Source organism: Copidosoma floridanum, unplaced genomic scaffold (assembly GCF_036245765.1).
Source record: "Copidosoma floridanum isolate Cflo_tuat_1 unplaced genomic scaffold, Cflo_Japanese_pri ptg000014l, whole genome shotgun sequence".
NCBI lineage: Eukaryota > Metazoa > Arthropoda > Insecta > Hymenoptera > Encyrtidae > Copidosoma > Copidosoma floridanum.
In genome coordinates, this window is record NW_028321891.1 from 2,578,468 (window position 1) to 2,603,563 (window position 25,096).

A 25,096-nucleotide genomic window follows, 5' to 3' on the forward strand; every position below is an offset into this window, starting at 1 on the left:
GGGAAAAAGCGCGGAGCGAGAGAGAGCCGGCGAACTTTCTCCCCGGGTCCAGTGGCCGGACGCGCTGTTATCTCGCCGCGCCGATCCGCAAAGTCACGAGGGGAATCTCTTTCTCTCGCGCTGCACCACCTCCGTGTGTATATATATATATCTTTCTTGTCGTACACCTATACAGAACAATCTGATGCCACTACATCGACGTGTATCCCACCTTCGGGAGTACAGGTGCCTTCGAGGGTAGAAAAGTTTTGGAAAGTTACTCGGCTCCTTTTTCTTCCCCCTCGGTGTATACATACCCAAGTATATACGAGCGGGATGCGCGTGTCAAAAGTAAAATGATCGATTGCTGCCGGGAGGTGTGTAACGCGTTCGCAAAAGTTGTCGTCTTTCGGGAAAAAACACTGGTGGCCTCTCCCCGGCGTCACGCGTTCGATAATGCCATTCTTCATCATCGGCTCGTTTCGGAAATTGCTCGTTAATTCTCGGCGTTTCGGTGCAGCGTGATCAATACGTATAAGAGCCGAGCCAACAATAACCGGCCGATTAATCAGGCCCCTCCCCCACCGCCAAATTTATAATGGATACGAATTACGTACCGAGCTGGTTATTAAAAATTTTTCTCAATACTGTTATTACGGGCAGAGATCCGGAGAGATAACTTCGGGTCGACTTTGCATGACTGAATAATTTCGCGCGCGCGCGGCTAACTGTAAAATATATTTTTGAATGCGCGTGTCGTTACATTATCAGGTATAATTTGGGGGTATCGTTGAAAAAAAAAAAAAAAAAAATTCGAAATTAAAGCAAGACGACAATTAACCATTTACCTACATACCCCGAGCATGTATATGCTTGTGGGTTTAATTGAATGCTCAAATATAAATCGTCAAGTATATAATATTATACAGGTGCAGCAATTCAATTTCGGAGACCCGGAGCTTTTAAAGAGATAAACCTCGAAGCGAGCCAGCGATGGGGTGGTAATTATTTGTAAAAACGCGTCCACGCCGTGTGCTCAATTTTTTTTCTCGTTTTGAGAGAAAGAAAGATTTTCTCTTTTCTCAAATGGCGAACGGAGCTTCTTGTTTTTCGAGCCACGATGAAAACATTGGCCACGTAACAGTATATATATATTATATACGATTCGCGACATTGAGCACCTGAAAGAGAAGAAGAAGAGCCTTATGTAGCGCGTCTCCATCACTTTGTGTGCATATAAGTATGTATGTACATACATTATGAATTGTATGAGCGTTGTTATTGCCATTGCGTAAGAGCGCACCGGAGGGTTGCGACACGCGTGCAATAGCCTTGCAATGTCGCGAGCGAAGAGGCGATACCTGTACGTGCACTTATATATAAGTGATTCTCTACTCGTTTAACTCGGCGATGACGACCGCGACGACCGACGACTGATTGTTTTCCGCTCTGTTTTTCAAACAGGACCGTGTAATCGTCCGTGTTTTCATAGACCGACGCCTGCACCGGCACGCGCTTGGAAAATTGTCGCGCATCATCATTACGCGTACGACAATTCCTTTCTTTTCTTTTCTTTTTTTTTTTTTTTTTTTTTTTTTTTTTTTTTTTTTTTTTAATGCTCATACAATATACAATACCCTTGCGCATTGACCTTGGAATTATTCAGCTGACGCACGTATGATATATTTTTCAAGAGCATATAGAGACAAGAAATCGGGAAGAAAAAAATCCATCGTATGATATACTCGGTGAACCGCGCCGCGCTTCCACAAAAGTTGCAAGAAAAAAAAGTAAATCCATACACGCGCGTCTTCTCGATGTAAAGGCAGTGTACACACATACAGAGTTTGTTGAGCGCACGAAAGGAAGAAGAAGAGGCAGAAGTAAGCCGAGCGAGTCTTTCGTATAACTGGATTGCGTTCTGCTCCCGCGGACTCCCCGCGGACACACCGTGCGCGCGCGTTGAATCAATTCCGCTACCGATGCCACCATACACTACCGAGGCCACGCGATCTTGTTGTACATTATAATGTGCACCATATAAATATCATACATTATAATGCCTCGATGCCAAGTTGCTACCGCATCTCCCCCCCCCCACTCTCTTTATTTCCCTTTTCTGCCTGTCTTCTTCTTCCTGGATTCTGCAGCGAGTCGAGATATGTAGTTTACCGCCCCGTGCAAACGTGTGGCCCTTTTTTCTCTTCCTCCCTTTCCGTACACGCATCCGTTTGGAGTGTTCCTCTCTCGCATATTATGCCGCCTTAGAAATCCCTCAAAGGAGCCTTGGAATGCGATTATTATTGTATTACACACGTGTACAAATAATTAAGCATAGCAGCCGGTCTCTATCGAGCGAGGGAATCGGGTGTGGATGCAATGAAATCTCGGTTAGTATATTATATATGGGACGCTGCAGTTGCGAATTTTCGTTGCTCCTTTTAGCGCGCGATATTATAAACATACAGTCCTTGGAACGAAATTCGATCGGTGTCTTATCAGTATTGATCGTGGAAAAACAAAACAGCGTGGACCAACCCCCGGTGTTTCCCAAAAAATATACGTGTACTCGGGAAAACACGCATTCCCTATACGTGTCTATTGGAGCCGCGATTTACACGCGTCTCTGTTTATTCCTGCAGCCTATGTATACGCGTCGACGTCGTCGATTCCCTTGGACACGTGTTTATGCATATTCATCGGGTGTGTGGGTAGGTATGGACGCACGAGTTTACGGGCGCGCAAGTAACGAGTCGTGGCAGCGACTGCGAACTGAAAGAGAAACAAAAAAAAAACAAAAACAAAAAAAAACTTGCACAATGGAGCGCTCTATCGCATGCAGATTGCAGGGGGGCACTGTCGCGGTTTTGCATTCCTGGCAAGGGCGAAACGGCGGAGCTGTGCTTTTGTTTGTTTACTTTTTGTTGTTTCGTTTGTTTATTCACTTCGTGTCTTATAACATAAAAAAAAGGTCGTCTCGTAAAAGTCAAAGCATCCACCCCCAAATTACGTAAGAAAGTTATCATTTTTTTTTTTTTTGCACACACGCATCGGAAGAAATCGTTCTTAGAAAGTAAATTGTTGCAGCTAATACAGCGAGAGGGAGGGGGAGAAGGGCAATCGATTACCCGGAGAGTCACGAGGGAGGGAACAACGAACTTCAAACGGCACCATCGAGGCGCGAGCTCGAAAACGAAATTTCCCGCGGTTGTAAACAACGCGGATTTGCATACACAGCACGTAAGTATACTTGTGTACGGACGGATTTCAATTTTCACTCTTCGCCATCGTCTTCTTCGTGATGGCTCTTCTCGCAAATTATTCCCCCAAGTAGCTGCTGTACCACCGGTACACGCCGCAGGCACCTAACGTTGTTACGGCACCTGTATGTATATATATGTATTGATACACGCGTGTACACACACATAGGTATATAACACGGACAGCGACGTTATCGCGAGTTATAATTGCCCAAAGGGATCGTGAATGCCGCGAAGGGGGGGAAATGACTCAAGCGCGCGATCATGAACTAAGTATAGCTGGTTTTTTATTATTTCTGATATGCTGCCTCTCCTTCTCCTCTGTCTTCCGAGACTACGCTACTAATGCAGGGGTAATTTGAAGTTCAAATGAAAAGACTCGAGCTGCATGAGGTATCGATGCCGAGAGGTGCGAGGAAAACGATTATCCGGCTGACAATGAATAGGACGCGCACAAGCCATATACTGTCCGCGTCGATTGCGATTGTTTTTTTTTTTTTTTTTTCCAATTCCGATTTTTTGTCCACCAACTCTAAAGGTGAGAGAAGACGAGTAGCCTCGCGCGATGATGCTTTTCATCCGGGACGTCGGATGATTTTTCATTTTTCATGATGATGGTTTTTTGTACCATATGTACCTTTTCGTTGTACATGCATGTTGTTGCTTGAAAGTAAAAACCTACGCTCGTACGGGAATAATAATGTCCTAAGGCGCGTATGCAAATGAAATTGTGAAATTTCGAGCTTTTTCTTCAAACAACACGTGTGCATTGTCGATCGCGATGACTGTACAGACAGTGGGGTGGGATTGTCGTATTGTCTTTGGAAAAATCCTCCGACGTTCGTTGGCTCGATCGAAGAGAAGCGAATCCAAGTGCGACCTTCGTTTTTCCCGAAGGCGAAGCTATTAAACGATCAGGTGTCTACATCGATACACGAATTAACATCTGAAATAACTTCATTGGGATTCCGGGGTAACGTCAGACCTCTTGCGTGTGTACGATAATTGAAGCCAGTTGGAAAAATAACGTTACGTCGTACATGTGGGAAAAAACACGCGGGAGACGAGTTTCGTAACTTTGAAATAAAATATCATACGATCGTTTTTTTTTTTTTTATAGAAAATTTTTTAATGCAGATTTGCCGATCTCTCGCCGAAATCGCAAATCTTTCCGAGTTCCTATGTAAATTTTATCACATTGGCAGCGCAACACGACTCGTGAGCGTGAAAAAGCAGTCACTGTGTACTTATACGAAACGTGTATTAAATAGCGTCGTTGTCACTTGAACAACAATTACCTACACTTGTATACCTAGGACGTCGCTTACCGAAGAAAAGAAAGCACGTGGCCCCAAAGAAATTGTGGGGCTGTATGATGGAAAAAAAAACGTGTCCTCGTTTTTCTATAAAGAAAATCTTAGCAAGATGAGTATTTTGAACAGACGCACCGATAAATGTTGAAAAAAAAAAAAAAATCGTTAGAACGGCTCTTGGAGAAATATTCGGGCTAATCGAGACTAAACCGATCCTTGGCCAAGCACAGAAAATGCAAAAAAGTACACGTTTTCTCAAAGCCCAATCGGTCGGGCGAAAATTCAACAGCAAGCAAAAAACTGGCGAGCGTTTATACATTCCAGCGGGAAATTTTTTCGCGAGAACCGCACAAATATTATTGAACAACGCGGCGTTGGGCAACCACGACGCGCGCGCCGAATCGATTTCGCGTCATGGCTAAAACATTTTTGGAGCCGGGCTTGTGCAACACCGCCACGCGCGAAAACAAATAACAGCAAGACCCGTACCATCGGAGTAATTGTAGCTCCGAGCCCTGAATCTTTTTGCATTTATGTATACAAGACTTGGTATACGTATATATATACCTGCACCGTATACGAGCACAATGCATCCTCCTACTGGGTATTTATTTATACGCATACTTGGCACAGGTACGTGAAAAATAGAAAAGGACCCGGACCTGTAGGTAAGGGAAGCCTCTCACTTTTTTTTTTTTTTTCTTTTTTTTTTTATGTAACAGGGTCCGCACTCTTGATTGTGATGATCGCCGCATACTCGCTTTTTACGGCTTTTGGGGTGCGTGCCAAAAAAAAAGGAAGAGAGAAAAAAATAAACAATACGAACGTTTGAGCGCAATACGGGCTGGAAATCTTTTTTTTAAATGTTCGGTTTTAGAGATCAGTTTCAAGTACAGGTTTTAAAAGTGTATGCGTGTATATATACAGGTATTATGATAACGACAGAAAAACAAATTTCCCAATGATAAGTACACATAACATTTCAACGCGTTTATTTCGTTTCGCAGCATTTGTTTTATCACTTGTCGATGTACGTGGTATATATATATACTTTATACATATTAAGCTTGTGCAAGCCCCACAGCGTTTCTTTCGTTCCGCAAGTCTTGAGAAGTCGAGCATAGTTTAAAAACACTTGGTAATAGGTACATACTTCATTATTCTGTGCCTCGTGTATACATACATTTCCTTTCTCGAATTTTGACAGCTAACAAGGGATACTCGGCCAGATCGCGTTTGGTATCAGGTTACACGGGTAAACCGAAACGGAAGGAAGTAGCTATTATTTTTCCTCTTTGCACGCGCAAATCGTTAAAAAAAAACCTACATCGCCAAGTAGTCTCGCTCATTGAGCTTCGCAACACCTAAGAAAAACAATGCGAAACGTAAGAATTACCCATATTCTGCAGAGGAAGAAACCTCGATTTAGTGGTTTTCCACACACCTATAGTCCGACACGGTGTAGTTCCGTTCACACTGCATTTTACACAGTACAGAGATGGGGGGAAAGGGGGGGAGTCGATCTCCTGTATATACCATTAGCGGAGCTAATAACCCGTGAATTCCATTCGCGATTGGCAACGCCGGGAGAAAAAGAGCCATATAAACAACAACGAAAGCAGTGATAAATCGAAAAGGCGCAGCCAATGTATACATTTGCGTATACACTCGCGCTGTTGTATTACACGCGCACTGATAGACCCGTCAAAGTTGATTCGCTTATTAGTTCGCACGCGCGCGCGGTTAGAAAGTTCCGTTTGCATGTATATATACTTACACACATCGGACCCACATAGTATGTGTGTTCCGGCTGTGCGAGTATTACCCAGATACATATTATCATATATACATGTAATGTATACATTGTACAGTGTAAGTATACCTACACACGTCCTGTCTATATATTGGCACCTAGACGACGACGGCGACGAAATTACGCAGGGACCGATACTTACATGGTCTGTAAGCTCGAGGGTGGGTTCTCACAGACTTTTTGCTCGTGCACGCGCACATTGTAATGGGCTCTCGTAACGAAGCGAGCATTGTGAATCGCGAGGGTGAAAGTGACGGCAAAAATTTGAGAGTAATATTTCAATGCGCTCGGGTAGACTTTTTTTTTGTCTCTTTCAATTGAGTTTAACCACAGTTGCATCTTCATTTGCGACGAAATTCGGTGACACAAAAAAAAAAGAAAAAGTGTCTTATCAGCGAGAAACAAAAAAACAACCATCTGCCAAAACAAGAGATAAAAAAGGCACACTCGAGTGTGTGTCGTTTGCGTACGTTAATCGGCGGCAGAAAAATTCACTACTCCATCTTTTGAAATCCACTCGAAAGGAGCAACTGTATAGGGAAGATACAATGTTTATGGTATACAGCGCACGTACGCACCGTACATCCATCGATAATGAGACGCGATAAGAGAAAGGAGGGAAAGAAAAAGGGAGAGTCGCGATCTCTTGGCTGGTTTTCAAAATAAAATCCCGGCAAAGCAAGTCACAGGTATATATACATTGTATATACCCATATATACATAATATAGGATATAGAAAGCCTCTTTTTCCCGAGAGCTACCTATGTGCATAGGTATGTGCATGTAGCGACGACAAGGCAAGTTCAAGGCTCGGCACGAGCAACAGCTGCAGGTATATTATATAGAGAATCATAAGGCTGCCGGTGTAAGTATAGCAGAGCGAAAGAGAGCGCGGATAGTATGAGGCAACGACCTTGCGGGCACAGGCCTCTCCTCCTCCACCCTTTGCTCATTCCCCCCCTCTCTCTCTCTCCGCGATATTACATCCTAAGCAGGCGCATCCTGGTATCCGTCGTCGTGCCGATCCCACGCGCCTAGGACATAAATCGAAGCCCATCTCCCACGTGAGAGTACGTATAAGCCCCACCTCTCGTACATATATGCTAAAATACTTGTGTGTATACCTGTTGTACGTGTATGGGTTTCGTTACACATAGAGAGAGAGTAGCCCCGCCTGCTTATCGAACGATTACTATTTTTATAACATATGTATATATTATCTACTAGATGATAATACAACCCGTGTATAGGTGTACCGGTGTACCTAACTGGTTCTTCCTGCATGGAGCACCCGGTGTTTTTTTTTTTTTTTTCATCTCTTTGGTCTTCGATTTGCGTCTATATATATATATTTTATATGTTTGTGCGTTCAGCCCCGCAGCGTTGCATTTTAATTGGGTAATTTGTCGCTGGGGGTAATGAGCCGAGTCTCCGAGCCGCACCATCGCTTGTGTATTGTATATAGCTTTGCATTTAATCGAATGGTTCTCCGACGGGAGAAAAAGAGGCAGAGCTTCCTCTGTTTACTTTTGTTCGGGCTCTCGCCCCCGTTTTTTTTACTTTATTTCCAAAGTGATCGGTTTTACAGGGACGTTTTGAATGACGCTATATACAACCACGTCCGTCTATCGATGCAACCGTGTATCTACTACAACCACAACTTGGACCGTATCCATGTTAATACGGGCTCCAACATAATTGTCTTCCTTTTTTCGCGAGCCCGTGTTAATTTTTGCACTTTCTAACGGGGCCTTTTTTGTTTTCCGGAGCCAACGCGTGTAATGTCATAGGTGCACGAGTTCGAGAGACTTTCGCACGGACGACGGAAAATTTTAGGGTTTTACTATCTGCGCGTTTGGCATACCGATCGGTGCATTTGGTCGTGAAAAGCGAAAGAGGACCGTATACGGAGTAGATCGGCAAAAAAAGCGCTGCGACGCTCTTCCCACGCGCGGAAATATTTTCCACCTTACGAGGCCGAAGAAAAAACAACGAACTGCACGCAAAGGCAGCGTTTGAAACGGCAAACAATGGCCACACACACACACACCTTATGCTGCATATAATATAGTGTATCCGAGGGACTCTGAAATTAAACTTTCGATTGTGCTCGGGGGGTCTCTCTCTCTCTCTTTCTCCTCCCCACATACACCTACACCACTTGGGGCGCAGTGTTTTTTCTTCCGTTTAGCGTCGGTGGAAATGATAGACACACGCACGAGCGCCGCGATCGGACTCCATAATATATACACACACGAGGAGAAACACCGGCAAGAGAAACCGAGCGAGAAACGAACGCGGGCGACAAGTGCTCGGGGGAGAGAATAGACCACGAAAACCTGCTGTGTTTCTGGAAGAGCGTAGCTTTTTTGAACCAGCCTGGCGGCACTCGTCCCGGGTGCCAATGGAGGGAAAATCGAAAGTCGATTATCATAAAACGCAGGGCCTCCCCGTCGCGCGGGAAGATGTACGCGTTACCCCGCACAGCCGCGCGAGCGAGCGATTTTCGCGTGTTGGGTTTTTCCAATGCGCGGGTTAGCTTGTCGGTGAAGAATCGCAGCGTCGGGAGTGCAATGGATGAAAGCTGATTTACATTTCTCGTGTGTGACTTTGGTTTTGGGAGTCAGAACCCGGATGGGACGTAGTTTCTCTCGGCTGCGGATCGTCGCGGAGGGATTTCGATGTGTCGTTCAAATTGTCGCTGGTTACGGACGGTGATTGATAGGTTTCTTTTGTGTTCGCTACATACATTCACCAAGTTTTTTTTTTTTTTTTTTTTTTCCCAGACTCATATAAGGATGTGGCAGAATGTCAGCTATCCCGGTACTCGTATAGGAATTGCGACAGTATTGTAATTTTGTGTAATTAGCATATGGGTGTATGCGAGAAAACCTTTTTATTTACCAATAACTCGGGTGGTAGGTTGTATGTGTAGGAGTGGGAGAGAATTTACAATTTTTCTTTCGCAACGTGTTTATTTGTGCATGGATTGTTAATTTTTTTTTTTGTTCTTCCTGATCGCTGTGGACTTGGGTATGAACAATTTTTCAATTTTTCAAGTGTAATGCATTGTTTGTGGTAAGAAATTTCTTTTTTAATTGCTACTTCAAAAAATGTAGTCCTCGACAAAATTTTTTTTCCAAAAACAATACGTTACAATTTCATAGAAAAAATAATTCGAACGAGAAAAACAATGGGAAATTGGTTAAAAAAGTGTTTAAATATTTTATTTCAAATGTACTTTACAGTAAACTTTAATATCTTTCATGTACACTGCGCTTTTTCGCCTATTAAAAAAGTTTTTTTTCTAATATTGTAACGTGAATTAGTAATGAGCAAAAAATTTTTTCTCCGAACGGAGTACATTTTATTTAGGAAAAAAAAAAGTTTGGTTTAAAAGTGTTTAAAAATTCATAAAGTATTTATACCCAAGTCTGTGTGTTTCAATAATGGAAAACTTGCGTTGGGGCACGATTCTCACTTCGTATAGGAGTATACTGTTCACTTAAATTTCGTTCCACTTTAGCATCGCTAGCAACATGGAGCGTACTTTTTGTATTTTTTATCCGACAACCAGATCTTTGTCATTAAGAATGAGATTATATCCAGCCAATACACATCGAGTAAAAGTCTTACCTATTTCAGCAAAAAAACATTCCCGTCAACTAGGCAATGACTAAAAAAAAAAAAAAGATAGAAAGAAACGCGAGGTAATTTTTCAACTTGTCGATAAAAGTCGAATTATAGTGTGTCGTAAAATCCAGCCGAGCCTCGGGTTTACTTGCGCGCGTCCATACTTCACTTTGCGAAATCAAAGTGAAATGGGAAATTTACAATCACACGTTTAATTTTATGACGCCGGCACACAGCCAGGGTATAATATAGGTACAAGGCAGCGCGTACGAAAGAAACGTCGGCAGAAACATTAGATAAGAAGCGAGTATATGTATAAGCGCTAAAAACAACAAGGAAATGATCAATCGAAAGTCCACGTACTTACTGCTTCTCTCTCGAAAACGAATCCACACACACACAAATGCGCACGAAACTTTGTGGGTATGGAAAAAAAAAAAAAAAAATGCGCAACACTTTCTCGCGCGTAATTCATACTTTAATAAGACAACATGAATTTCCAGCGTGAATAAATGAGGTACACATCACGCGCGAACAGACGGATGAAAAGAAAATCAATATTTCACGCGGCAAAGAGTTTCTAAATGAAAAAGCTCCGCGAGATGGCAACGGTTTAATTAGACCAGCGCGACCCGCAAATCAAAATCATGCGTGCACACAATACAAGATAGCGCTCACTGAAAAGCGTCGTCGTAGTCGTCTCTCCGTCGTTTAGAAAACCGCCAATCAAGAGTCGCATAAATCATTCCGAATCGGGAGCGCCGGGGATAATACATGTATATATATACATGCATTTTCCCTCCTCGCAGCTTATGGCGCGAAAATATAATTACGGTGAAAACGCGAGGAGGTGCCACGGGCATGAGCGAGCATTCCTCGGGCTCTTATTAAGATTCCGAGGATGTCGCTTTGTACCCACATCTTATATGGGTAACACATAGGTTTCCACTCGCTCGATCTCATTTCACGAGGACGAGGAGCACGCCCCCCGACCTTCATATTAAAGCAGCGCTCCCTTCTCGGCCCCGTGTGTGCTTTTGTCGTATGCAGATGGACTGCTTTCCATGATACCTGCTGTGTGTTTTGGCACTCGGGGTCCAACCCACACATGAGGTTATCACGAAGCTAGCAATGATATTATTACTGTTTTTTTTTTTTTTTTTAACCTTTTCTATAAGGTAGTGCTCTCGCTACTCGAATCAACGGTCAATTTTGATGAAGCTTGGCTCATTTACAGAACTAAGTGGAAATTTGGTGAGCCTACACAGTGTAGAAAATCATACCTAAATGCAGGTTCGAAGGATAAAGTCTATCCGAGTCTATCATACAGATTTTAAGAAAAATTATTAAAGTAGCAACTAAATAAGGCACAAATTTTACTCATTTTTAAATCTTGATTAAAAGTACACGAGAGAAGAGAGAATTAAATGTAATTCCACGCTGAGCCACCCAATTCTTTGAATCAAGAAAATTTTCTTTACCCTGATTCCGTTAAATATTTTCCGTTAAATAAAAACATATAAGTTTATTTTAAAAAATTATTATATTAACATTTTTTTTGAATCACGAATTTTTTACTTAATTATGAGAAACGCTTTTTTTCGATCGACAAAGTGTTTTTTAATTAAAAGAAAATACTTAATGAAATGAGGATAATGGAATTTTCTCTGTTTCAAAGAATTGAGTTCTTGAGTGCAAAATAATGGATGCATAACGCAATATTCGTATAAATACATGTACTCATTCATAGTCTTGACATCCGTGAATATTATTTGGTGCTCATTCATCGAGTGTATGCTATCTTAATGTAAAAGAAAATACTTAATGAAATGAGGATAAAGGAATTTTCTCTGTTTCAAAGAATTGAGTTCTTGAGTGCAAAATAATGGATGCATAACGCAATATTCGTATAAATACATGTACTCATTCATAGTCTTGACATCCGTGAATATTATTTGGTGCTCATTTATCGAGTGTATGCTATCTTAATGTCCAAAGATATCATTTTTCTACATTTTTGGATACATTATACATTTTGGATATTTTTAATGATGCATCAGTTGATCGGAAGTACCGAGGATATTCAAAATCGTTCCAATTTAATTGTCAAGTGTATACCATGGTTCTCCGTTCGATCTTAGCAATTGAAAAAAAATTTTGTAGGTACAGCCAAAAAACAAATTTACCCCAAATCAAACTGCGTGACACGCGTCGATGCAACTTGTGCAATTAACGTGAATTCACGAGAAGCCATGCTTATTTATAAACTCTAATTGCCCGCGTCTTTTTTTTTATAATTCCGAGTGGAGGAAAAAAAAGGAAAGGAAAAATCATCGAATCATGCGACAACCTTGCGCAGACGTCGGCGGTCGCGGGCTTACGTAACTCCTCTCTCGGGTTCTCTTGAGACCGACGCTTCTCCAGGTAGGCATAATACTTTATACCCAACCGCGGGTAATAATAGCGCGATACGTAATAGATGTCGAATTAAAGATGATTTATCGGGACAAACGCTATACTTATGTACCTATTTTTTTTTTTTTTTTTTTTTTTTTTGTTGGCGACAATCGAAACCTGTAACATTCCAAGGCGTGTATCGGTAATTGAAAATTTTTTCAATTAATACAAGAGTGCGGCTGCAAAAAGCGACAATTGTATAAATTCGCTCGAACAAATCGACGTCATGGAGGAGATAATAATAATTATCGAGGTGTGTTTTTCACTTTGTGTGACAGATAACGCTTTGGGCCACCTGTTGGTACAAAAAATATTTTCGTAAGCTTCGTTTCGTAAAATACGCCGAATCCATAGACCAACATACACTCGTTTAGTTAACTATTTATAAGTACCAGAGACGCGGAAGATATTACCTCACGAAAAAAAAAAAGATAAAAAAACACAAGATATACGGAAAGGTAAATTACCTATGGCTAAGGTAATTAACGCAACAGGCACGAGTCTTTCGATTTGGGCTCGACTGGTTTCACTTTTGACGAGAGAGTCATTTTCAGCAAATACTGTTTCTCGTCGTGTACAGTCAATTTGCTTTTATTCAACTTGAAAAATAAAATGCATTCAAACATCTTCCCTCGAACATTAAACAAATGCCAAACCACCTGTTGAAAAGGTTTTTTTTTTCCTCTTTGGAAACAAGTGCAAAAACTTGTAAGAAAAAAAAAGGGGAAACAAGACGGCACCGATGTAAAACAGGCCGCTGCGTTGCAAAACCACCTCGACATTTCCTATTCGAAAAATATCCATCAGAAACGAAGGAAAGACCAAAAGAGAAAGAGAGAGAGAGAGACGGAGATTAGCGCTCGCGATATAAATGTCGAGCAGCAGGTTCGCATTAAGCGATCACGAGGTGGAGCGCAGCAGTGCTCGAAGATACGAGATCGCGAGTTTTGGAGTGTATATAGTTCGTAAATCCGTGTACACCGATGAGAAGAACAAAAAGAGGATGGAGGGAAAAAAAAAAAAAAAAAATGGACGTGCCGCTGTAACTGTACGTGTACTTTTGTGTGTGTATATACACGTATGAGCACAGATGGGAGATGCAGATACGGGGTGCAAGACAAATGGAGAAAACGCGCGCACTCGCGTACTTCTATGCGCATATATATATCGGAGGATGCGACTGTCGGTGCAACTAATATGCATGTGCGGAGAGAAATTTAGAATGAGGCTCGGTAATTTGCGTGCTCCGAAAGTTTTTTTTTTTTTTCTACCAGTGGATAGATGGGAGGGTAAAGTTTCACATTTTTTTTTCATCATTATATATATATATATATATATATATATATATATATATATATATATATATATATATATATCATTTCAATAGGTGCATTTGTTACAAGTTGCAGTTGTTTCGTATAAAAAAAATTTTGTTGTGCAGGACCAAAGCCAAATAAGAAAAAAAAAAAAAAAAAAGATCCTAGTAAGTATTTATTGCATACAGATAAATATCGATGATTCATCTCCACGCAACGGCACGTCGAAGCAATCTCGGTTGGAAAAAACAAAAGTGAATTGCGGACGTGATTTGTGGTCGAATAAACCGTAGAGACAGGTGAATGCGTCTGTTATTCCGAATGGAAAACTCATATGAAATTTATAGCGACGGCGGGAAAATTCTCTCTCGTGCATCTGCAAGTAAAAGTAGATTGATTGGCCGAGGCATGTGTGTGTATATATATACCTTTTGTATACGACGATCTCGCGAAGGAAAAAAAAAATCCCCCCCCGGCAGAAATAACGAGCTTTCGTTCGATAACTAATTTTTTATACCAAGTGATTTTTATTATTGTTATTATCGACAAAATAGCATGGAAGTCACAATGAAACCCGAGAGGGGGATTATTGCGAAAACTGATCTCGAGGCTTTTTTTTTTTTTTTTCATTCATTGCCACTGATTTGCAATTTCAACATACTGGTGTAGACGATTTTTTTTCTTCTTTTTCCCAATTATTATTGGCAGCGGAAATTAAAGATGTTAAACATCGATAGGAGATATCCACCTCTTTTTTTCTTTTCTTCCACTTTGTCTAGTTTTCTCTAATGAAGCGAGAAACCGGCAATAATAAATACCCGAGGTTATTATATATGCACCAACGATTTCCTGCTGCCGATGTTGAAAAACAAACTCACGCGAAAAACGAAACATCCTCCAATGGCCAAGCCATGAGCTTGCATATAATTACTCGCTCATCGAACGGTACAACCAACAAGTTTTCCCTTCACGATCGAGTTATACCCGACATATTTCAAAAAAACGCAAAACGTCGCGAGGTAGCATCAAAAACCAACCCTCAATGTTAAATCACTGATATGCACGTGCACATAGAGGGGGGCATAATTTATCATTTTCGTCGTAGTGAAAAAAGGCTCCTCTCGGGCACACCGATCGACTGCCGCTACCATAAGCAATAAGCAGTAAATATTCACTTGCTCGTGCATTCGTACCTACACTCACGTACGAATCGCGTCCGCAAAACCAGATCCCCCCCCCCCTCGCGTACAGGTATATACAACCCACTATATACGTATAAGTACGTATCCTTCCTTCAAAGCTCGCAAATTTTTCCCGTATATATACTTATAAGCTCCCCCCGCGTAAGCACACGATTTCAGCATCGGAGCCAAAGTATACATCACCCAGGAACTACTGCTCACATACTTACGCCACAGAGAGGCGCGTAAAAAGAGAGAGAGAGAAGGCGTGAAAGTCCGCGAGGGGCCCCTCGATAAATCGCCTCGGGCCGTCGTAAATCAAAGCTGGATCTAATGGAATTACACGTATAACTCCTCGGAGACTCGTTTTCGTCCCGAGTATACACCTATAATACATATACACGGGTATAATGTAAAACGAGCGCGAGAGGGGGGGAGCCTGAAAGTCACACTTGACGAGTTGTCCACCTCGGCATATAAATATACACGCACAACCTGTAAACGCTATATACTTGCTAAATGCAACGTCAGGCATGTTATGTACGGTACAGCGCACGCCATTGGCGTCCTTGCCGCGTGGCATCGATGCACATTTTATACAAGACAGGCGCGTACGAGCGTTACTCCTTTGGATGTGTATATAGTATCGCCCACCAATTGTTCCAATAATGTCAATGAAAGAAAAGTGGTGCCGTGCGTGCGCAATTTTGCGATTATATTCAACACGGCTCGCATACCACTTATAACTTATATATCGTTAATATATGTATCAGAAGATTAAGCAAAGGTGTCGATAGTCGAGCTGTATTGAGAATAATTTCACCACTCGCGCGAATCTGTGGGAGGAAGACAAGGGATACATACTTATATTCCGATTTATTGAGCGTACTCAGTATAGCAATCGTACAAAAAATTTTACCCCTCGCGAGCTGATGTTCGACACATTCGTTTGAGTCACTTTGCAGTTATACGTATATGCATAGAGTGACAAAACGATTTTCTCATCGAGACGCGGACAAAATCGGGCTTACCCAATGGTAATCGCTTCCATTATATGTATACACATAGAATCGCTCGTCCATGAATCTCTTTGAATTGAAAGATTTCCCTCGCATCTCGCGCTGACGGACGCCAAAAGGCGGGGAGATACGGCAAAAAGTATTTCCAATCTCGGACGCGCACGGAGGACGATCCGCGGTAGATGAGAAAATGATTCATCTCCGTTTCCTGCTACTGCCACCTTTCGTATAGGGTCGAAAAATTGGGCTTTATTGGAAATTGGAGGATCACGATTTCCGTGCATATGTGTGTGTGTCGATGGCGTACTTATCTATATATAATATCGGTTACACGGGTGCACGTGGGCCGATCCATCGGTTCCATTTTCACCTTGACATCGATGTGCTTTAATGCCACCACCACCACCACAGCTGCTTGTTCTTGTGAAACCATTTGCCTCTCGTGGTTTTGATTTTTGAGAGAAATCTATCGATACTCGATCCATACAACGTGATGATGATGATTACCTAATATTGGTTTTATTCAATTGGCGCGGATTTCTGTTTACGTGTGTACTGCAAGTATACCGTATAGGGATTGTCATTTGTTAGCTGTATCGGTTTAGCAACATCTTCATCCAAATAAACGAGAGTTAAGGGTATATACACCTGTATTTTTTTTTTTTTTTCGCATTGTATAATATATAACTACTTTGGTGAAAATTAATATTTCACACCTCGACTCGTAGCCTTTGAATATTACGTCATACGTGAGTATCCGTGCCTTTGCCCGTTGCGAAACACGTTTCGACAACAGATTTTTAACAGCTCAAATAAATTATTTTTTTTCTTCTCCCTACGGTCCACCAGTGAAGAAAGAAAAAATGGTACTTATATATACCTTCCGCTCGTTACGCGAGAGCCTAATGATACAGCCGCGTCTTCGTCTCCGCTGTCAGTCAGCGATCTGTTTTTTTTATTATTTTATTTTCTTTTCATCCGCTGCACTCGTACACTCGCACTTCTACACGCAGCGACACGATTACATAAATTACGTAAGTGATACATAACGAGGGTACGGTAAAAGACGCGGTGGTGGCCGATTCAATTCTCTCGAAAAAGAAAGGGACACCGGCGACGAGTAAAAAAAAAAAATAATAAATAAATAAAACGGACGTTATGTATCATATACAGGCACGTAATGTTATACGTCCATGTCTCTCTCGAGTCTGTACGAAGGAAAAAGTACTTAGCCGAGAAATCGCGGATTTTTTGTTGTCAAGTTACGTAAAGCGTCCTCTCGTTAATATGGTTTTTGAGGTATACGAAGGGTATTTTACAAGGAAAGGTTTTTCAATTAACCGGGTGCACCTGTGTATACATATGTATATACATATATATACAATACCAGGTGATAAACGGGGATACGAGTACATCGCGTTGTAATAACGAGGTGCCGAGGCAAAGATTTCCCTCGGGCTGCAGGAAAAATCACTTTCCCAAAAGACACATACACGCGCGGCTTATACGTGAACATTAATTTCAAGCATATAATCGGCGCGCGTCCGATCGCGTGAAAAACGTGTATGGTCGATAAATCACGCGCGAGACAAAGTTATAAATGACGCGAGCGCCCGTTTTTCGGGTGACAAACACACCGCGATATTTTCTCCCGGACTCTCGTGCTTTTCAAAAATCACTGGGAGAGTTCACAAACGTGTATTTATATTACTTATATACAATTAGACAGTGAGGGGCACACGTATATGCGGGGGAATCCGGATAAATATTCTTTGGAAGCCAAGTAATATGCACGCCATTGCGCAAGACCTTGAAGAGAAACCTAGGTATAATATACGCGTAATAACGATACACCTGGGCGGTGTAAAAAAATTAGTGCATCGCGCTAAGGATCGCTGCTTGAAGGATTTACGTAAGGAAGGATATATAAATATATACAACAGGGTTTTTCGCTGTGGTGTATATAGCGCGCGTCAAACTCGCTTCGTTCACGCAGCTCTGGGCACGAGGGTACACGGACCGCCTCTTACGTTTTTTTTTTTTTTTATTACACGCACCAGAGCACGCGTTACACGTATAATATACAAGACAATGCGAGAAAGAGAAAAAGATCTGCCGGTCGGATAATTCGCGGCCCCGCGCACCTAATACTACAACGAGATTTGGCTCTGGATTTTCGGTCGAGGCAACTAATACGGTAGCTGCTGCAGGTGTTACGATTTTGAGTCACTGTATGTATATATATAATATGCACAATAGCGTCACGAAAATTTATTGTTATTATTTACATAGGTATGTTTCTTTGGATCGCTAAAATCTGGATTTATACCACCGGCCCGTGTGTTAATTCGATATACGTGACGTGGAAATTTATAATCGTTATAATTTACGGTCTCCACAAACGAGGTAGCGTTTAGCTGTGTTATTTATCTTACGGTTGCAGCTACAGGTATGCGTGTTTTATCATCGACGCAAAAAGAATCGGATTCGATACATACCGTTGGCGGTCAATACCTGTATACATACCGATACGTAACGGAAGTCTTTGATGTGTTCACCCGCCCAAAGAACATTTTTCGTTCAACTTACCTGGATTTTCGTGCAATTTAGTCTTTGATGTTTTGAGATGTATTTTTATATGGTTATTGTTATTTGCTCGAGTACTCACCTGAAACAGAAAAAAAGAACGAAATAATTAAAATGACATTTTGGATGATGGAGACGTATGCTTTATTTTTGTTAATTCGAGTAACTTATATTTGAATGTGACTCAAGAGACTCGCGAGTTAAGAAAGAGCGAAATTAAGAGACTCGACAAATGTATGTATAAATAAATTAAATGTACTGTAATTGTGTGTACGCAATGAAAAAAATGAAAGAAAAAAAAAAAATCGCTGTTCCTATTGTTTGCATTAGAAAATAATGTTTGATCGAAAGCCGCACTAGTTGTATTCCATACTCGTTGAGTTGATTTATATATCGATAAAATGATCACTCGAACGTACATACCCACGGTAGAGATGAAAAACAATGGGTTAAAAGCTCACTCATCCATCTCCCTCCCGAGGTATATACATGTATACAGCAGCAACAAATCACACGGCTAATTAATTTATCATTCATCCCACGAGAACCATTTAAAAGCCATTCGTCGTCGTAGCTGCATACGAAAACCGGAATATAAGTATGCTGCTTTCCAAAGTTTTTACAAAAATCCATTTGCTATATAACATACCTGTATGTATATATACGTATACCACCGCGCGAGCAAATAAATAAAACGGAGGCTCCTTAAAATCTGCATCTCCATGCACAGCACTCGAAGGATCCCATCCCGTGCACTTGTGTGCCATTCACACCGAAGGTGCATCCACTTTTTTTTTTTCAAAGTCTCAACAAAAAAGCATCGATATTCTCCACGCAGCGAGTTGTTTGATCCGTCGAGGTCGAGCGAATCGATGTCAGCGCCAAATTAACATACGCGACGACCTTCCGATCGATCAGTCCAATAACATTATTTTGTCCAAAGCATGTGTCGTCGCGAAAGTCGTCGTAACCGCGCGTAGTTTTGGCGAAGGTATGGGAGAAAAACAGAACGAAGGTCGTCTCGACGACGGGGAGAGACGCGCTCGACCGGTGGTGTGCTCGATCGAGCGCTGCATTACGTGGAGAGGAGAGAGCCGCTTCTTTTTTTTTTTTTCTTTTTTCTTTGCGCCGAAACCACTTTTTGCGCGGGCAGTCGGTGAATGCGAGAGCCCCGAGTTGTTTACTCGCTCTTATATACCTGTGGAGCTCGGCTCGAGGGATTCTAGGAAAACTACTGATGAGGATTTTTTTCATACGCCTCGCGTTTTCGCGAGCTATCATTAGGATATTGGTTTCTGCAAACTGTGTACAAGTGATGTTTACCAGTTCTAGAAAATCTATACTGTTTCTGTAGTAAAAATACAAAATCGGTACGAGTCTGTCGATTTAATATATATCGATTTCTTTCATTTCGGTGGCACTTGTCTGAATTTCACTGTTTAAATTATTAGCGTAGGACATGTTTTTCGACATTGCATAATTAAGTGATCGGCGAAATGGTTTCTCATGTAAATCAAACAAAAGCACCGCAAACAACTCTATACGGCTTGTTTGATAATTAGCGCGATTATGTGTAGCCGATCCTTCGAAATCGGTTCCTAAATCAATGAAATCCCAAGATAACTGAGATTAGGTATACGCGTCAAGTAGTTTCCAAATATGCAAATCAAAGCCGATCGGGTTTTGTTAGAGTCTCGGTCGCGTTGCGTAAAAATTTCACCCATAAACAAGAGCTCCTAAATTATTCATTACATTAGAGGAAAGTCGATCTATTCACGGATATACATCGGAACTGAAACAAAATTTCTAAGTATATACCAAATTCATGTACAAAACAGAGTGGACCGATGAAAAGCAGATGAAAGGTTAATAATGACACTTGGTAATACACGTACATTTCAACGATCGTCCGACTAAAAGAAAAAAAAAAAAAAAAAGGAAAAAGAAAAAAGTTAGATACCAGCTGCTTGAGAAATCGGCTCTTACGACCCACACGACATAGACGAATTAACACGTCATTAGCTCGGTATATACTTTGCAACGCGATTAACCTACTTTTTCGAGCTTTCGCGTGCAATTTCCAATTGTAACAGATACATATGAGACGATGCGCGCAAACATTCCGCTGAGTATCGATCACTGCCACTGAAGATCGGATTCACCGATCGGCAGATCGGTAAGTATATACGTCGTAAAAACTCGGGGAGGAAAAAAGGCACCTACAAAAAATTGCACCGACAATAAAGATATAGATCAAATATTTGCAGGAGAGAGAGATATGGATCGCGCGGTATTTGACTTCTCTGGTTGTCTGTGCCTCCTCGGCGCCACCGCCAACGCGCCGGCGTTGTCAACAAAACAGAGGAGCCATACCTACTACAGGTGTGCACGTGCGAGCGCGATGATACCATATACTTACATCTTACTGGTAACTGTAATGTGTTTAGATAGTTTTTGCGCGCCAATGAACATGTACGTATAATACAGATTGGGATGTGTGCGTGCTCGGCAACGTGTTTATCTCGGTTAGCTTATCAGTCAAGTATTTTATTTTTCCTCTCCGGAGCGTGCGCGGGTTTTATAGAGCTCGACGTCACGCGCTCGGACGATAAATTTATATAACTTTGAGCTGCTTGCGTGGCAATGGACTGCCGTCTCGAGCTCAACAGGTAGTGCGAGTTGACAATGTAATGCGCACCGAATGGAATCGGCTGGAAAATTCAGTTTTCATACCCGTCAAGGTATCCCCCTCGAGACCCACGTGTAGAGTATGTTTACGTGGCGATGGGCATTTTTGATAGAAAGCCAAAGAATATAAGACAATAGAACAAAACAAAAAAAATCGGATGATTAAAAACTCGTTGGAAGAAAAAAAAACACGCGTAATTTCCTTCGTTTGCTCGAGACGGCCTCGCGGAGCATCCGATCTGATAACGAGGAACTTTGGAACCTTGAAGAACAACAAGGGAACACAAAGCAACGCGGTACGGAAGCCCCTCGGTTTCGCAACCAACTTTGCACTTGGGAGACCCATGGCGAAAATCGACTCCGGTGTTGTCGCTGACCCGCACACCGTAATGTCTCATTTTGCCAAGCTTGAACTGGTTATATTAGACACCATAGGCTTTAGAGAAACGAATACATTGAAAAAAAAAAAAAAAATCGGTAATATTTTCAACACCGAGCAAAAGTGACAAAGCCACACGCGTGTAAACGTCGATCTAATCTACGCACCAGACGAGGTCACCTTGAATTTTCTCGTATCGATAAGTACAGCCAATTATACCGATCGACGACGATCATCTCGAATTCCTCGGAAACAACGATAACGTGCGAGCTCGCTCCTCTGCAGTATTTCGCTATACATGCGAGAGCCCCTACCTGCACGTACGGCCAAAAAGTACAATATATACAGCTGATGATCTGGAGGAGGGTAACGGTGCACACGGAAACGCGCGCCCATTTATGCGATGATTCGAGCGAGACGTCGCGTTACCGTAACGGTTCGAGCGGCTTGTGGGCGTGACACTTGTTCTCCTCCTCCGAGTAGTTATAGGTACGTGTATATATATCATTGTGACCCTCGCAACATACCATCAGTGAACTGTACAGCAATAACTCAGGGTGTAGCTAAATTTGTTTCTATAATATGGATATAATATGCACCTTACTTTTCAAAACTTGCTCTCAAGATTGATTTTTTTTTTTTTTTTTTTTTTTTTGTTGGACATTGTTTCCGAGTTGCAATTTTCTCTTGGGATCCATATAACCAGCAGCGAATATAATTTTGTATAGTATGGATGGAAATGATACTCGGCTAATTGTGCATGTACATATACGGAACCCACGCAGGCTATGTACGTATTGTCATTTCCTTTTGTTTTTCCTCTACTCCGCTGCTGATCGAGCTGCGGATGGTTCATGTTAATTTTAACACACTTTCCTCCCGAGATGCACCTCGAGAGAGTTTAATAAAAATCGTTGCATCATCGTCATCGTATAATTATTCATCGAATCGCCTCACTTTCATAAGTGATTCGTTTTGAAATTTCCCCGCACGTATACGCGTACGTGTGAGCGTAAACGTTGTGAAAAATACGCGTTTGCCAATATACGTATAAATCAACAACTTGGGTATGTTGACCGTGTACCATTTAGCGAGAGATAAAAACATTACTTTGCACAATTATGATGGAAAATATATACATAAGTTTTTGCCACGTGAAACTGTGAATGACTCCCGAACTTATTTTTACCCGCCACCAGCGAGCCGAAATTCATTAGAGCGCTAGTTGTTGGCTCTTGAAATAATAAGTTTTATACGTTACAGGTGATTAATATTACACAAGTCAACGAACAAAGTACTTATGGTATAGAGGAAAAGACTACGAGGAAAGGAATACATAACGAAAAAAATACGAATGACGCAATAAAACGAATTATACCAAAGTATGGGTACAGAGACAAGGTTGGGGGCGGAGGTAAGCGATTCGCGATAGAGGCAATGATAATAATGATCTGTGATGTATTGTAGGTGTAACAACAATACGCAAGGCGCAATGGTATATATTATGGACACAAAACAGAGAGTTGGAAGTCACGTGTAGCACGGAACCACGAGCCGATCGATCGATTAAACTCGATAACAATCGATCGCCAGGGAAAACGAAAGGACGCGCGCGGTAGCACAAATCTTATCGGTGTCGTTGTCGTCGCGCGTGTACTATGATCTATTGGTTGCTTTTTTTTTTTTTTTTTTTTTTTTTTGTTACAATTCTTAGACCGGTGTGTTTTTCTCGGCGCAATTGTCCAGGTAGGAAAAAAAGTAAGCTCATTCGTTACTGGCTGGTAGTATATACGGAGGAGCAGGTGTTATTCTGCACTGGAGGTGGAAACAAAGTACACTGACACTATACGAATTCCGCGAACGTTTGTTGTTTCAACCCTCCGGCGAGACGCGTCCCGGAAAAATCGGTAACTATTTTTTAAAACTCATGCGAGTGAAATGACAACCGATTGATGAACGATACTTACTTTGTTTGCGAAAACTTATTTCATTAATTGCATACCTCGGCAATTTAATATAATGATGCATACAATCTCAAGCTCGATCTTGCCGTTTCAACACTTGCACGCCATACGTATTTACCGTTAAAATTGTTGTTGTTAATTTCAACTGGATTCCTGGTACACTTGTGCGTGTATATATATACATATATATGGCATATTATAATATGTGTTTCAAGGCTTTACAATTACCGAGATTGAGATTAAGAAAAGGGTCTCAAGAAGTAAAACTGCGAGCGGAAAATAACGAGAAAATAACATGGTGGTGTTTGTGTGTTGTCTCTCGCGACGCACAATACAATGCCATGTGATGAAAAGACGTTGTTATGATTATCCGCAATTGTTTTTTTATTTCTACAAAATGTAAGATACTTGAAAAATGTAACTGTTTGTTTTAAAAAGGTATCCGGAAGACCATCTTCTGACAAAGTTTTCTGATATATCATCGAATGAAAATCAATTAACTTATTCAATCCAAGAGCACAAGGCTAGGAAATTTTTTTAAATTATTTTTTCTTGTCTTTGCGAATTTGATCTTAAAAAGACCTTCAAATCCAAAATTAGTGACCGCATGTGGAAGTATTGTACACCTGTGAGTCTCACTGCAAAGACAATTAGAAACGAGAAAAATGACGTAATTATCGAAAATACTCTGCGTGGAAGAACTTGCTAAAGTTTTTAGCGTGAAAGATCGAAATAAGTTATGCTAAAGCGTTTATTATGTATACGCATACAATATTTTATGACACGTCATTTGAGAGCGAGATAGTGGCCATCAACGATGACAAATAAATGTTTTACTTGAAACGATAATTAGCCACGATAGGTATTGTGCGCTAGTTTACGAGCATTCCGATTAAAATAACCCATGATATCACAACCCGATAAGACTTCGTGCCTGTGCTACCAGCTGAAAGTGAAATTCGGTGCATGTACTTCTATCCGAACCAGAGTCGAGATTCGAGTTTAATTGTACAAAGCCACTCGATAAGATATCCACTGCAGCTGCAACGGAGTTTTCAGAATACACTGTAGCCGAGCTGTTAGATTAGCAAACGGGGCACTTTGAATACAAATTTGGAGTGCAGTGATTAGGATGTGGTCGTGTACCGTTTAATGGAGTAACCAGATTCGTCGGATAACGGTGTGTAGTATCGATTCCGGGAGGAAAAAACATCAACGATGTAAACAAAACGTTTGAGCTGTAATTTTTGAACAGCTATGAATGGCATTTGGCTCTGTTCGGAAATGATGTGTCGGTTAGGTATTAGGTTGGTACCTACCCCCACCCATTGCTTAACTAACCAAGCGCGCGTTCGCACATGTACACATAGTTAATCAGCTAATCGTTGGTTCGGTACTTTTATAAAATTTTCAAGTAAGTGGAACATTGTAAAATGGATACCGCAACTTATACTCTTGAATTAGTAGACTCAACGGACAATGAATGTTATAATATCAATGTTTCCAAG

General features: G+C 41.4%; 1 protein-coding gene across 2 annotated transcripts in view; it reads right to left on the reverse strand.

Annotated features, from left to right (window-relative positions):
- The window catches only part of LOC106638249 (uncharacterized), a 104,920-nt gene that overhangs the window by 48,655 nt on the left and 31,169 nt on the right, over positions 1–25,096 (reverse strand). The window lies entirely within an intron of this gene.